Genomic DNA, 15,559 nt, shown 5'->3' with positions numbered 1-15,559 from the left:
AGCAGAGCTGCTTTAGAGCCAGAGAACCAGGTCAGCAGAGCTGCTCTAGAGCCAGAGAACCAGGTCAGCAGAGCCGCTGTAGAGCCAGAGAAACAAGGTCAGTAGAGCTGCTTCAGAGCGAGAGAACCAGGTCAGCAGAGCTGACCCAGAGGGAGAGAACCAGGTCAGCAGAGCTGCTTTAGAGCCACAGAACCAGGTCAGCAGAGCTGTTCTAGAGCCAGAAAACAAGGAAGCAGAGCTGCTTTAGAGCCATAGAACCAGGTCAGCAGAGCTGCTCTAGAGCCAGAGAACCAGGTCAGCAGAGCTGCTCTAGAGGCAGAGAACCAGGTCAGAAGAGCTGCTCTAGAGCCAGAGAACCAGGTCAGCAGAGCTGATTTAGAGGGAGAGAATCAGGTCAGCAGAGCTGCTTTAGAGCCAGAGAACCAGGTCAGCAGAGCTGCTCTAGAGCGAGAGAACCAGGTCAGCAGAGCTGCTATAGAGCCAGAGACCCAGGTCAACAGAGCTGCTCTAGAGGCCGAGAACCAGGTCAGCAGAGCTGCTGTAGAGCCAGAGAAACCAGGTCATCAGAGCTGCTCTAGAGCCAGAGAACCAGGTCAGCAGAGCTGCTGTAGAGCCAGAGAAACCAGGTCAGTGGAGCTGCTTTAGAGCGAGAGAACCAGGTCAGCAGAGCTGCTTTAGAGAGAGAGAACCAGGTCAGCAGGTCTGCTTTAGAGCCAAGGGATCAGGTCAGCAGAGCTGCTTTAGAGCCAGAGAACCAGGTCAGCAGAGTTGTTTCAAAGCCAGAGAACCAAGTCAGCAGAACTGCTCTAGAGCCTAAGAACTAGGTCAGCAGAGCTGCTCTAGAGCCAGAGAACCAGGTCAGCAGAGCTGCTGTAGAGCCAGAGAAACCAGGTCAGCAGAGCCGCTTTAGAGCCAGAGAACCAGGTCAGCAGAGCTGCTCTAGAGCCAGAGAACCAAGTCAGCAGAGCTGCTTTAGAGCTACAGAACCAGGTCAGCAGAGCTGCTTTAGAGCCAGAGAACCAGGTCAGCAGAGCTGCTCTAGAGCCAGAGAACCAGGTCAGCAGAGCCGCTGTAGAGCCAGAGAAACAAGGTCAGTAGAGCTGCTTTAGAGGGAGAGAACCAGGTCAGCAGAGCTGACCCAGAGGGAGAGAACCAGGTCAGCAGAGCTGCTCTAGAGCCAGAGAACCATGTCAGCAGAACTGCTGTAGAGCCAGAGAATCCAGGTCAGAAGAGCTGCTTTAGAGCCAGAGAACCAAGTCAGCAGAGCTGCTTTAGAGCTACAGAACCAGGTCAGCAGAGTTGCTTTAGAGCCAGAGAACCAGGTCAGCAGAGCTGCTCTAGAGCCAGAGAACCAGGTCAGCAGAGCCGCTGTAGAGCCAGAGAAACAAGGTCAGTAGAGCTGCTTCAGAGCGAGAGAACCAGGTCAGCAGAGCTGACCCAGAGGGAGAGAACCAGGTCAGCAGAGCTGCTCTAGAGCCAGAGAACCATGTCAGCAGAACTGCTGTAGTGCCAGAGAACCAGGTCAGCAGAGCTACTTTAGAGCCAGAGACCCAGGTCAACAGAGCTGCTCTAGAGGCCGAGAACCAGGTCAGCAGAGCTGCTGTAGAGCCAGAGAAACCAGGTCATCAGAGCTGCTCTAGAGCCAGAGAACCAGGTCAGCAGAGCTGCTGTAGAGCCAGAGAAACCAGGTCAGTGGAGCTGCTTTAGAGCGAGAGAACCAGGTCAGCAGAGCTGCTTTAGAGAGAGAGAACCAGGTCAGCAGGTCTGCTTTAGAGCCAAGGGACCAGGTCAGCAGAGCTGCTTTAGAGCCAGAGAACCAGGTCAGCAGAGCTGTTTCAAAGCCAGAGAACCAAGTCAGCAGAACTGCTCTAGAGCCTAAGAACTAGGTCAGCAGAGCTGCTCTAGAGCCAGAGAACCAGGTCAGCAGAGCTGCTGTAGAGCCAGAGAAACCAGGTCAGCAGAGCCGCTTTAGAGCCAGAGAACCAGGTCAGCAGAGCTGCTCTAGAGCCAGAGAACCAAGTCAGCAGAGCTGCTTTAGAGCTACAGAACCAGGTCAGCAGAGCTGCTTTAGAGCCAGAGAACCAGGTCAGCAGAGCTGCTCTAGAGCCAGAGAACCAGGTCAGCAGAGCCGCTGTAGAGCCAGAGAAACAAGGTCAGTAGAGCTGCTTTAGAGGCAGAGAACCAGGTCAGCAGAACAGCTTTAGAGTCAGAGAACCAGGTCAGCAGAGCTCTTTAGAGGGAGAGAACCAGGTCAGCAGAGCTGCTTTAGAGCCAGAGAACCAGGTCAGCAGAGCTGTTCTAGAGCCAGAAAACAAGGAAGCAGAGCTGCTTTAGAGCCATAGAACCAGGTCAGCAGAGCTGCTCTAGAGCCAGAGAACCAGGTCAGCAGAGCTGCTCTAGAGGCAGAGAACCAGGTCAGAAGAGCTGCTCTAGAGCCAGAGAACCAGGTCAGCAGAGCTGATTTAGAGGGAGAGAATCAGGTCAGCAGAGCTGCTTTAGAGCCAGAGAACCAGGTCAGCAGAGCTGCTCTAGAGCCAGAGAACCAGGTCAGCAGAGCTGCTATAGAGCCAGAGACCCAGGTCAACAGAGTTGCTCTAGAGGCCGAGAACCAGGTCAGCAGAGCTGCTGTAGAGCCAGAGAAACCAGGTCATCAGAGCTGCTCTAGAGCCAGAGAACCAGGTCAGCAGAGCTGCTGTAGAGCCAGAGAAACCAGGTCAGTGGAGCTGCTTTAGAGCGAGAAAACCAGGTCAGCAGAGCTGCTTTAGAGAGAGAGAACCAGGTCAGCAGGTCTGCTTTAGAGCCAAGGGACCAGGTCAGCAGAGCTGCTTTAGAGCCATAGAACCAGGTCAGCAGAGTTGTTTCAAAGCCAGAGAACCACGTCAGCAGAACTGCTCTAGAGCCTAAGAACTAGGTCAGCAGAGCTGCTCTAGAGCCAGAGAACCAGGTCAGCAGAGCTGCTGTAGAGCCAGAGAAACCAGGTCAGCAGAGCCGCTTTAGAGCCAGAGAACCAGGTCAGCAGAGCTGCTCTAGAGACAGAGAACCAAGTCAGCAGAGCTGCTTTAGAGCTACAGAACCAGGTCAGCAGAGCTGCTTTAGAGCCAGAGAACCAGGTCAGCAGAGCTGCTCTAGAGCCAGAGAACCGGGTCAGCAGAGCCGCTGTAGAGCCAGAGAAACAAGGTCAGTAGAGCTGCTTTAGAGGGAGAGAACCAGGTCAGCAGAGCTGACCCAGAGGGAGAGAACCAGGTCAGCAGAGCTGCTCTAGAGCCAGAGAACCATGTCAGCAGAACTGCTGTAGAGCCAGAGAATCCAGGTCAGCAGAGCTGCTTTAGAGCCAGAGAACCAAGTCAGCAGAGCTGCTTTAGAGCTACAGAACCAGGTCAGCAGAGCTGCTTTAGAGCCAGAGAACCAGGTCAGCAGAGCTGCTCTAGAGCCAGAGAACCAGGTCAGCAGAGCCGCTGTAGAGCCAGAGAAACAAGGTCAGTAGAGCTGCTTCAGAGCGAGAGAACCAGGTCAGCAGAGCTGACCCAGAGGGAGAGAACCAGGTCAGCAGAGCTGCTCTAGAGCCAGAGAACCATGTCAGCAGAACTGCTGTAGTGCCAGAGAACCAGGTCAGCAGAGCTACTTTAGAGCCAGAGACCCAGGTCAACAGAGCTGCTCTAGAGGCCGAGAACCAGGTCAGCAGAGCTGCTGTAGAGCCAGAGAAACCAGGTCATCAGAGCTGCTCTAGAGCCAGAGAACCAGGTCAGCAGAGCTGCTGTAGAGCCAGAGAAACCAGGTCAGTGGAGCTGCTTTAGAGCGAGAGAACCAGGTCAGCAGAGCTGCTTTAGAGAGAGAGAACCAGGTCAGCAGGTCTGCTTTAGAGCCAAGGGACCAGGTCAGCAGAGCTGCTTTAGAGCCAGAGAACCAGGTCAGCAGAGCTGTTTCAAAGCCAGAGAACCAAGTAAGCAGAACTGCTCTAGAGCCTAAGAACTAGGTCAGCAGAGCTGCTCTAGAGCCAGAGAACCAGGTCAGCAGAGCTGCTGTAGAGCCAGAGAAACCAGGTCAGCAGAGCCGCTTTAGAGCCAGAGAACCAGGTCAGCAGAGCTGCTCTAGAGCCAGAGAACCAAGTCAGCAGAGCTGCTTTAGAGCTACAGAACCAGGTCAGCAGAGCTGCTTTAGAGCCAGAGAACCAGGTCAGCAGAGCTGCTCTAGAGCCAGAGAACCAGGTCAGCAGAGCCGCTGTAGAGCCAGAGAAACAAGGTCAGTAGAGCTGCTTTAGAGGCAGAGAACCAGGTCAGCAGAACTGCTTTAGAGTCAGAGAACCAGGTCAGCAGAGCTCTTTAGAGGGAGAGAACCAGGTCAGCAGAGCTGCTTTAGAGCCAGAGAACCAGGTCAGCAGAGCTGTTCTAGAGCCAGAAAACAAGGAAGCAGAGCTGCTTTAGAGCCATAGAACCAGGTCAGCAGAGCTGCTCTAGAGCCAGAGAACCAGGTCAGCAGAGCTGCTCTAGAGGCAGAGAACCAGGTCAGCAGAGCTGATTTAGAGGGAGAGAATCAGGTCAGCAGAGCTGCTTTAGAGCCAGAGAACCAGGTCAGCAGAGCTGCTCTAGAGCCAGAGAACCAGGTCAGCAGAGCTGCTATAGAGATAGAGACCCAGGTCAACAGAGTTGCTCTAGAGGCCGAGAACCAGGTCAGCAGAGCTGCTGTAGAGCCAGAGAAACCAGGTCATCAGAGCTGCTCTAGAGCCAGAGAACCAGGTCAGCAGAGCTGCTGTAGAGCCAGAGAAACCAGGTCAGTGGAGCTGCTTTAGAGCGAGAGAACCAGGTCAGCAGAGCTGCTTTAGAGAGAGAGAACCAGGTCAGCAGGTCTGCTTTAGAGCCAAGGGACCAGGTCAGCAGAGCTGCTTTAGAGCCAGAGAACCAGGTCAGCAGAGTTGTTTCAAAGCCAGAGAACCACGTCAGCAGAACTGCTCTAGAGCCTAAGAACTAGGTCAGCAGAGCTGCTCTAGAGCCAGAGAACCAGGTCAGCAGAGCTGCTGTAGAGCCAGAGAAACCAGGTCAGCAGAGCCGCTTTAGAGCCAGAGAACCAGGTCAGCAGAGCTGCTCTAGAGACAGAGAACCAAGTCAGCAGAGCTGCTTTAGAGCTACAGAACCAGGTCAGCAGAGCTGCTTTAGAGCCAGAGAACCAGGTCAGCAGAGCTGCTCTAGAGCCAGAGAACCGGGTCAGCAGAGCCGCTGTAGAGCCAGAGAAACAAGGTCAGTAGAGCTGCTTTAGAGGGAGAGAACCAGGTCAGCAGAGCTGACCCAGAGGGAGAGAACCAGGTCAGCAGAGCTGCTCTAGAGCCAGAGAACCATGTCAGCAGAACTGCTGTAGAGCCAGAGAATCCAGGTCAGCAGAGCTGCTTTAGAGCCAGAGAACCAAGTCAGCAGAGCTGCTTTAGAGCTACAGAACCAGGTCAGCAGAGCTGCTTTAGAGCCAGAGAACCAGGTCAGCAGAGCTGCTCTAGAGCCAGAGAACCAGGTCAGCAGAGCCGCTGTAGAGCCAGAGAAACAAGGTCAGTAGAGCTGCTTTAGAGCGAGAGAACCAGGTCAGCAGAGCTGACCCAGAGGGAGAGAACCAGGTCAGCAGAGCTGCTCTAGAGCCAGAGAACCATGTCAGCAGAACTGCTGTAGTGCCAGAGAACCAGGTCAGCAGAGCTGCTTTAGAGCCAGAGACCCAGGTCAACAGAGCTGCTCTAGAGGCCGAGAACCAGGTCAGCAGAGCTGCTGTAGAGCCAGAGAAACCAGGTCATCAGAGCTGCTCTAGAGCCAGAGAACCAGGTCAGCAGAGCTGCTGTAGAGCCAGAGAAACCAGGTCAGTGGAGCTGCTTTAGAGCAAGAGAACCAGGTCAGCAGAGCTGCTTTAGAGAGAGAGAACCAGGTCAGCAGGTCTGCTTTAGAGCCAAGGGACCAGGTCAGCAGAGCTGCTTTAGAGCCAGAGAACCAGGTCAGCAGAGCTGTTTCAAAGCCAGAGAACCAAGTCAGCAGAACTGCTCTAGATCCTAAGAACTAGGTCAGCAGAGCTGCTCTAGAGCCAGAGAACCAGGTCAGCAGAGCTGCTGTAGAGCCAGAGAAACCAGGTCAGCAGAGCCGCTTTAGAGCCAGAGAACCAGGTCAGCAGAGCTGCTCTAAAGCCAGAGAACCAAGTCAGCAGAGCTGCTTTAGAGCTACAGAACCAGGTCAGCAGAGCTGCTTTAGAGCCAGAGAACCAGGTCAGCAGAGCTGCTCTAGAGCCAGAGAACCAGGTCAGCAGAGCCGCTGTAGAGCCAGAGAAACAAGGTCAGTAGAGCTGCTTTAGAGGGAGAGAACCAGGTCAGCAGAGCTGACCCAGAGGGAGAGAACCAGGTCAGCAGAGCTGCTCTAGAGCCAGAGAACCATGTCAGCAGAACTGCAGTAGAGCCAGAGAATCCAGGTCAGCAGAGCTGCTTTAGAGCCAGAGAACCAAGTCAGCAGAGCTGCTTTAGAGCTACAGAACCAGGTCAGCAGAGCTGCTTTAGAGCCAGAGAACCAGGTCAGCAGAGCTGCTCTAGAGCCAGAGAACCAGGTCAGCAGAGCCGCTGTAGAGCCAGAGAAACAAGGTCAGTAGAGCTGTTTCAAAGCCAGAGAACCACGTCAGCAGAACTGCTCTAGAGCCTAAGAACTAGGTCAGCAGAGCTGCTCTAGAGCCAGAGAACCAGGTCAGCAGAGCTGCTGTAGAGCCAGAGAAACCAGGTCAGCAGAGCCGCTTTAGAGCCAGAGAACCAGGTCAGCAGAGCTGCTCTAGAGCCAGAGAACCAAGTCAGCAGAGCTGCTTTAGAGCTACAGAACCAGGTCAGCAGAGCTGCTTTAGAGCCAGAGAACCAGGTCAGCAGAGCTGCTCTAGAGCCAGAGAACCAGGTCAGCAGAGCCGCTGTAGAGCCAGAGAAACAAGGTCAGTAGAGCTGCTTTAGAGGGAGAGAACCAGGTCAGCAGAGCTGACCCAGAGGGAGAGAACCAGGTCAGCAGAGCTGCTCTAGAGCCAGAGAACCATGTCAGCAGAACTGCTGTAGAGCCAGAGAATCCAGGTCAGCAGAGCTGCTTTAGAGCCAGAGAACCAAGTCAGCAGAGCTGCTTTAGAGCTACAGAACCAGGTCAGCAGAGCTGCTTTAGAGCCAGAGAACCAGGTCAGCAGAGCTGCTCTAGAGCCAGAGAACCAGGTCAGCAGAGCCGCTGTAGAGCCAGAGAAACAAGGTCAGTAGAGCTGCTTTAGAGGGAGAGAACCAGGTCAGCAGAGCTGACCCAGAGGGAGAGAACCAGGTCAGCAGAGCTGCTCTAGAGCCAGAGAACCATGTCAGCAGAACTGCTGTAGAGCCAGAGAACCAGGTCAGCAGAACTGCTTTAGAGTCAGAGAACCATGTCAGCAGAGCTGCCCTAGAGCCAGAGAACCAGGTCAGCAGAGCTGCTTTAGAGCCATAGAACCAGGTCAGCAGAGCTGCTCTCGAGGCAGAGAACCAGGTCAGCAGAGCTGCTCTAGCTGACACTGACTGACTGACACTGACTGACTGACACTGACAGATTGACACTGACTGACACTGATTGACTGACACTTACACTGACTGACACTGACTGACTGACAGTGACTGACACTAATTGACTGACACTGACTGACATTGACTGACTGACACTGACCAACACTGACTGAATGACACTGACACTGATTGACTGACACTGACTAACTGACACTGACTGACACTGACTGACTGACTGGCTGACACTGACTGACTACTATCTACTACTCTACTACTCACTCTCTACTACTCTCTCTCTACTACTCACACTCTACTACTCACTCTCTGCTACTCTCTACTACTCACTATCTACTACTCTACTACTCTCTACTACTCACTCTCTACTACTCTCTACTACTCACTCTCTACTACTCACTCTCTACTACTCTCTACTATTCACTCTCTTCTATCTACTCTCTACTACTCTCTACTACTCTCTCTCTACTACTCACTCTCTACTACTCACTCGCTACTACTCACTCTCTACTTCTCACTATCTACTACTCACTACTACTCTCTACTATTATTCTCTACTACTCACTGTCTACTACTCACTCTACTACTCTCTACTACTCTCTACCACTCACTCTCTACTACTTTACTACTCACTCTCTGCTACTCTATCTCTACTACTCACTTTCTACTACTCTCTACTACTCTCTCTCTACTACTCACTCTCTGCTACTCACTCTACTACTCTCTAATACTCACTCTCTGCTACTCACTCTCTACTATTTTCTACTACTCACTCTCTACTACTCACTCTCTACTACTCTCTGCTACTCACTCTCTACTACTCACTCTCTACTACTCTCTACTACTCTCTCTGCTACTCACTCTTGTTGCGGGGATTCTGCTTATGCACAGAACTATGCGCAGGAAACCAGGACCTCAGTGAATTGTGGTGTAACAAAAACTCACCGCAGCACCCAGAACCCCTATCCGACCAGCATCAGTGTCCCATTCGTTATCTGTATCATCACGGAGGTCCCAATGTATAGACAACCCAGAACAAGTGACTAAGAGTATTCTCAGGAATGGTGGGAATCGGAAATCCCTGTTCGCTATTATACATATATCAATCCACAATAAAGTAATCAGAGACACGATAAAGTTTAAAAGGTTTATTTTATAAACTACGTGTCCTAAGATGCAGTACTTTGGCTAACATAAGCAGACAAATGATTATAATTAAAACCATCAGCATTGTTACGATACCATAGAAAATAAAAGGAGAAATCATAGTATAACTGACAGTGGCATACAGCCACCTTCCTTTCGCTAGTAAACTAATATTATTAGACTAGCAGAAGGTCTCTTAGGCTTGAATGGGGAACCCCATACCGTAAAGATCAGCTTTAGGTGGATCACATCGCATGATCAGCTTTGCTCTGCGCCTGGAAATGTTCTTCTCCAGAACGCATGCAAACTGTAATATTAAAGGCTCTCGACATTCAGGTATTTGCAGCTGTGTGCATATTATGGCTAGAGAGTGGGCCGATCAACCTGGATTCAAAAACATACATTGTCTGGCTGCTCAAAGTGTTTTGCCCACAATGTTCAGACCAAGGTCGCAGTGCACGTCTAGGGAGGTGAACAACAGACGGTTCTCATGTGAAGCAAAGGCAAGCAAGCAGTTTCTCAAATAATAACATGTATCTGCAGTGTCGCGTGCAAAAGCAGCAAAAGTGGCAAGATGGCTTTCTAAAAGCTAACGTGCTTATGCTAACATAGCAATGTATGTGGCTACCTTCACTACACTCTCTACTACTCTCTACTACTCACTCTACTACTCTCTATTACTCTTTACCACTCACTCTCTACTACTCTACTACTCACTCTCTACTACTCTCTCTCTACTACTCACTCTCTACTACTCACTCTACTACTCTCTACTACTCACTCTCTACTACTCTCTCTCTACCTCTCACTCTACTACTCGCTCTCAACTACTCTCTACTACTCACTATTACTCACTCTCTACTACTCTACTACTCTCTCTACTTCTCATTCTCTACTACTCTCTCTACTACTCACTCTCTACTACTCACTCTACTACTCGCTAATACTCACTCTACTACTCACACGCTACTACTCACTCTCTACTACTCTCTACTACTCCATTACTCTCTACTACTCACTCTCTACTACTCTGCTACTCTCTACTACTCTGCTACTCTCTACTACTCTCTCTCTCTACTACTCACTCTCTACTACTCACTCTCTACTACTTTCTACTACTCACTCTCTACTAGTCTCTCTACTACTACTCTCTACTAATCTCAACTACTCCCTCTCTACTACTTTCTACTACTCACTCTACTACTCACTCTCTACTACTCTCTACTACTCTCTCTCTCTGCTACTCACTCTCTACTACTCACTCTCTACTACTCTCTACTACTCACTCTCTACTACTCACTCTCTACTACTCTCTACTACTCTCTACTACTCACTCTCTACTATTCACTCTACTACTCTCTACTACTCTCTACTACTCTCTCTCTACTACTCACTCTCTACTACTCACTCGCTACTACTCACTCTCTACTTCTCACTATCTACTACTCACTACTACTCTCTACTATTATTCTCTACTACTCTCTCTCTACTACTCACTCTACTACTCGCTCTCAACTACTCTCTACTACTCACTATTACTCACTCTCTACTACTCTACTACTCTCTCTACTTCTCATTCTCTACTACTCTCTCTACTACTCACTCTCTACTACTCACTCTACTACTCGCTAATACTCACTCTACTACTCACACGCTACTACTCACTCTCTACTACTCTCTACTACTCCATTACTCTCTACTACTCACTCTCTACTACTCTGCTACTCTCTACTACTCTGCTACTCTCTACTACTCTCTCTCTCTACTACTCACTCTCTACTACTCACTCTCTACTACTTTCTACTACTCACTCTCTACTAGTCTCTCTACTACTACTCTCTACTAATCTCAACTACTCCCTCTCTACTACTTTCTACTACTCACTCTACTACTCACACTCTACTACTCTCTACTACTCTCTCTCTCTGCTACTCACTCTCTACTACTTACTCTCTACTACTCTCTACTACTCACTCTCTACTACTCACTCTCTACTACTCTCTACTACTCTCTACTACTCACTCTCTACTATTCACTCTACTACTCTCTACTACTCTCTACTACTCTCTCTCTACTACTCACTCTCTACTACTCACTCGCTACTACTCACTCTCTACTTCTCACTATCTACTACTCACTACTACTCTCTACTATTATTCTCTACTACTCACTGTCTACTACTCACTCTACTACTCTCTACTACTCTCTACCACTCACTCTCTACTACTTTACTACTCACTCTCTGCTACTCTATCTCTACTACTCACTTTCTACTACTCTCTACTACTCTCTCTCTACTACTCACTCTCTGCTACTCACTCTACTACTCTCTAATACTCACTCTCTGCTACTCACTCTCTACTATTTTCTACTACTCACTCTCTACTACTCACTCTCTACTACTCTCTGCTACTCACTCTCTACTACTCACTCTCTACTACTCTCTACTACTCTCTCTGCTACTCACTCTTGTTGCGGGGATTCTGCTTATGCACAGAACTATGCGCAGGAAACCAGGACCTCAGTGAATTGTGGTGTAACAAAAACTCACCGCAGCACCCAGAACCCCTATCCGACCAGCATCAGTGTCCCATTCGTTATCTGTATCATCACGGAGGTCCCAATGTATAGACAACCCAGAACAAGTGACTAAGAGTATTCTCAGGAATGGTGGGAATCGGAAATCCCTGTTCGCTATTATACATATATCAATCCACAATAAAGTAATCAGAGACACGATAAAGTTTAAAAGGTTTATTTTATAAACTACGTGTCCTAAGATGCAGTACTTTGGCTAACATAAGCAGACAAATGATTATAATTAAAACCATCAGCATTGTTACGATACCATAGAAAATAAAAGGAGAAATCATAGTATAACTGACAGTGGCATACAGCCACCTTCCTTTCGCTAGTAAACTAATATTATTAGACTAGCAGAAGGTCTCTTAGGCTTGAATGGGGAACCCCATACCGTAAAGATCAGCTTTAGGTGGATCACATCGCATGATCAGCTTTGCTCTGCGCCTGGAAATGTTCTTCTCCAGAACGCATTCAAACTGTAATATTAAAGGCTCTCGACATTCAGGTATTTGCAGCTGTGTGCATATTATGGCTAGAGAGTGGGCCGATCAACCTGGATTCAAAAACATACATTGTCTGGCTGCTCAAAGTGTTTTGCCCACAATGTTCAGACCAAGGTCGCAGTGCACGTCTAGGGAGGTGAACAACAGACGGTTCTCATGTGAAGCAAAGGCAAGCAAGCAGTTTCTCAAATAATAACATGTATCTGCAGTGTCGCGTGCAAAAGCAGCAAAAGTGGCAAGATGGCTTTCTAAAAGCTAACGTGCTTATGCTAACATAGCAATGTATGTGGCTACCTTCACTACACTCTCTACTACTCTCTACTACTCACTCTACTACTCTCTATTACTCTTTACCACTCACTCTCTACTACTCTACTACTCACTCTCTACTACTCTCTCTCTACTACTCACTCTCTACTACTCACTCTACTACTCTCTACTACTCACTCTCTACTACTCTCTCTCTACTACTCACTCTACTACTCGCTCTCAACTACTCTCTACTACTCACTATTACTCACTCTCTACTACTCTACTACTCTCTCTACTTCTCATTCTCTACTACTCTCTCTACTACTCACTCTCTACTACTCACTCTACTACTCGCTAATACTCACTCTACTACTCACACGCTACTACTCACTCTCTACTACTCTCTACTACTCCATTACTCTCTACTACTCACTCTCTACTACTCTGCTACTCTCTACTACTCTGCTACTCTCTACTACTCTCTCTCTCTACTACTCACTCTCTACTACTCACTCTCTACTACTTTCTACTACTCACTCTCTACTAGTCTCTCTACTACTACTCTCTACTAATCTCAACTACTCCCTCTCTACTACTTTCTATTACTCACTCTACTACTCACTCTCTACTACTCTCTACTACTCTCTCTCTCTGCTACTCACTCTCTACTACTCACTCTCTACTACTCTCTACTACTCACTCTCTACTACTCACTCTCTACTACTCTCTACTACTCTCTACTACTCACTCTCTACTATTCACTCTACTACTCTCTACTACTCAATCTACTGCTCACTCTCTACTACTCCCTCTCTACTACTCTCTTCTATTCACTCTCTACTACTCTCTGTCTACTACTCTCTTCTACTCACTCTACTACTCACTCTCTACTACTCTCTACTACTCTCTCTGCTACTCACTCTCTACTACTCACTCTCTACTGCTCTCTACTACCCACTCTCTACTACTCACTCTCTACTACTCACTCTCTACTACTCACTCTACTACTCACTCTCTACTAATCTCTACTACTCTCTACTACTCACTTTCTACTACTCACTCTACTACTCTCTACTACTCACTCTCTGATACTCTCTCTACTACTCCACTACTCTCTACTACTCACTGTCTTCTGTCTATTACTCACTCTCCACTCTCTACCTCTCTACCTCACTCTACCTCTCTCTCTACTACTCTCTACCTCTCTACCTCCATCTCTCTACCTCTCTACCTCTCCACCGCTACCTCTCTACCTCTACACCTCTACCTCTACACCTCTACCTCTCTCTACCTCTCTCTACTCGCACACATGTACACATATATATGCACATATATGCATATGCATTTATATATGTATGTGTGTATATATATACATACATATATAATCATATATATAATCTGCATATCTATATAAATACAAATATAAATGTGTGCATACATATATATATACATATATATGCATACATATGCATGTTATGTACATGAAAGTTTGAAAAAACGAATGTATGCAAAGCTAAAAAGCCACCTAATTACAAACATTATTGCTTTAACTTAAACGAGGGCGCGACCTATTGCATTTTCATTGCTTGTTTACTTGGTTCCATCAAGAAGGCATTCAGATGTATCACACATTTGTCATAAATTCTGATTGGTAGCACTCTAGTTGCTCATTAGATCACTGTAGTAAAGCTACTGCTCACCAGGGAAGTCTGCTGCTCGTATTCAAAGTGCATGCTTCAGTCTGCATGTCAGAATTTTTTAATGAAATAGAAGAGGATTTGAGAAGTCAAAATGTGCCCTAAATTTTCTTTCTGCAGCATTAATCATAATTTCTATCTCAAAATGAACCCCCTCATTTTCTTCCTTTGTAAATTAAATGTTTTAAGTGTTATCACTTTATTCCAATCAAGATGGCTTCAGATGTGCCATACTTTTGCAATAAATAAGACTGTTAGCGCTCTAGTTGTTATTTAGAACACTCTGGGACATTTTGTCATTGGGCTATACTTGGGCTACATCTGGGTGATATTTGTGCTACATTTGGGCTCTTTTATCTCTGGTGGCCATCTTGGGAGACTTATTTGTCATAAAGTTTCCTAATTTCCTCATTTACTACAGTCTCCTCAGTAGGAAATACTTTCAGTTTTTTACTTTGATTCCATCAAGAAGGCATTGAGATGTGTCACACATTTGCCATAAATTCGGAATGTTAGCACTCTAGTTGCTCATTAGATCACTGTAGTAAAGCTACTGCTCACCAGGGAAGTCTGCTGCTGGTATTGAAAGTTCATGTTTCAGTCTGCATGTCAGAATTTTTTTAATGAAATAGAAGAAGATTTGAGAAGTCACTCAAAATGTGCCCTAATTTTTCTTTTTTCAGCACTAATCATAATTTATATGGCAAAATGAACACCCTCATTGTTTTCCTTTTAAATGAAACTACTCACTATCTAATACTCACTTGCTACTCACTCTCTACTACTCACTCTCTACTACTAACTGTCTACTACTCTCTACTACTACTCTCTACTACTCACTCTCTAAAACTCTCTACTACTCACTCTACTACTCTCTACCACTCACTCCCTACTACTCACTCTCTACTACTCTCTCTACTACTCCCTTTCTACTACTCCCTCTACTACTCTCTACTACTCACTCGTTATTACTCTCTACTACTCACTCTCTACTACTCACTCTCTACTACTCTCTACTACTCACTCTCTACTACTCACTCTCTACTACTTTCTCTACTACTCTCTACCACTCATTCTCTACTACTCTACTACTCACTCTCTACTACTTTCTACTACTCACTATCTAATACTCACTTGCTACTCACTCTCTGCTATTCACTCTCTATTACTCACTGTCTACTACTCTCTACTACTACTCTCTACTACTCACTCTCTAATACTCTCTACTACTCACTCTACTACTCTCTACTACTCTCTACCACTCACTCCCTACTACTCACTCTCTTCTACTCTTTACTACTCTCTCTACTACTCCCTCTCTACTACTCACTCTACTACCCTCTACTACACACTCGCTATTACTCTCTACTACTCACTCTCTACTACTCTCTACTACTCTCTACTACTACTCTCTACTACTCACTCTACTACTCGCTAATACTCACTCTATTACTTACTCTCTACTACTCTCTACTACTCACTCTCTACTACTCCACTACTCTCTACTACTCACTCTCTACTACTCACTCTCTACTACTTTCTACTACTCACTCTCTACTAGTCTCTCTACTACCACTCTCTACTAATCTCTACTACTCCCTCCCTACTACTCTCTACTACTCACTCTACTACTCACTCTCTACTACTCTCTCTCTGCTACTCACTCCCTACTACTCACTCTACTACTCACTCTCTACTACTCTCTGTCTACTACTCTCTACTGCTCACTCTACTAATCACTCTCTACTACTCTCTACTACTCTCTCTCTGCTACTCACTCTCTACTACTCACTCTCTACTACTCTCTACTACTCACTCCCTACTACTTTCTACTACTCCCTCTCTGCTACTCACTCTCTACT

This window comes from Triturus cristatus, chromosome 8, assembly GCF_964204655.1.
Source record: "Triturus cristatus chromosome 8, aTriCri1.1, whole genome shotgun sequence".
NCBI lineage: Eukaryota > Metazoa > Chordata > Amphibia > Caudata > Salamandridae > Triturus > Triturus cristatus.
Note: the sequence above shows the minus strand (reverse complement) of the source record.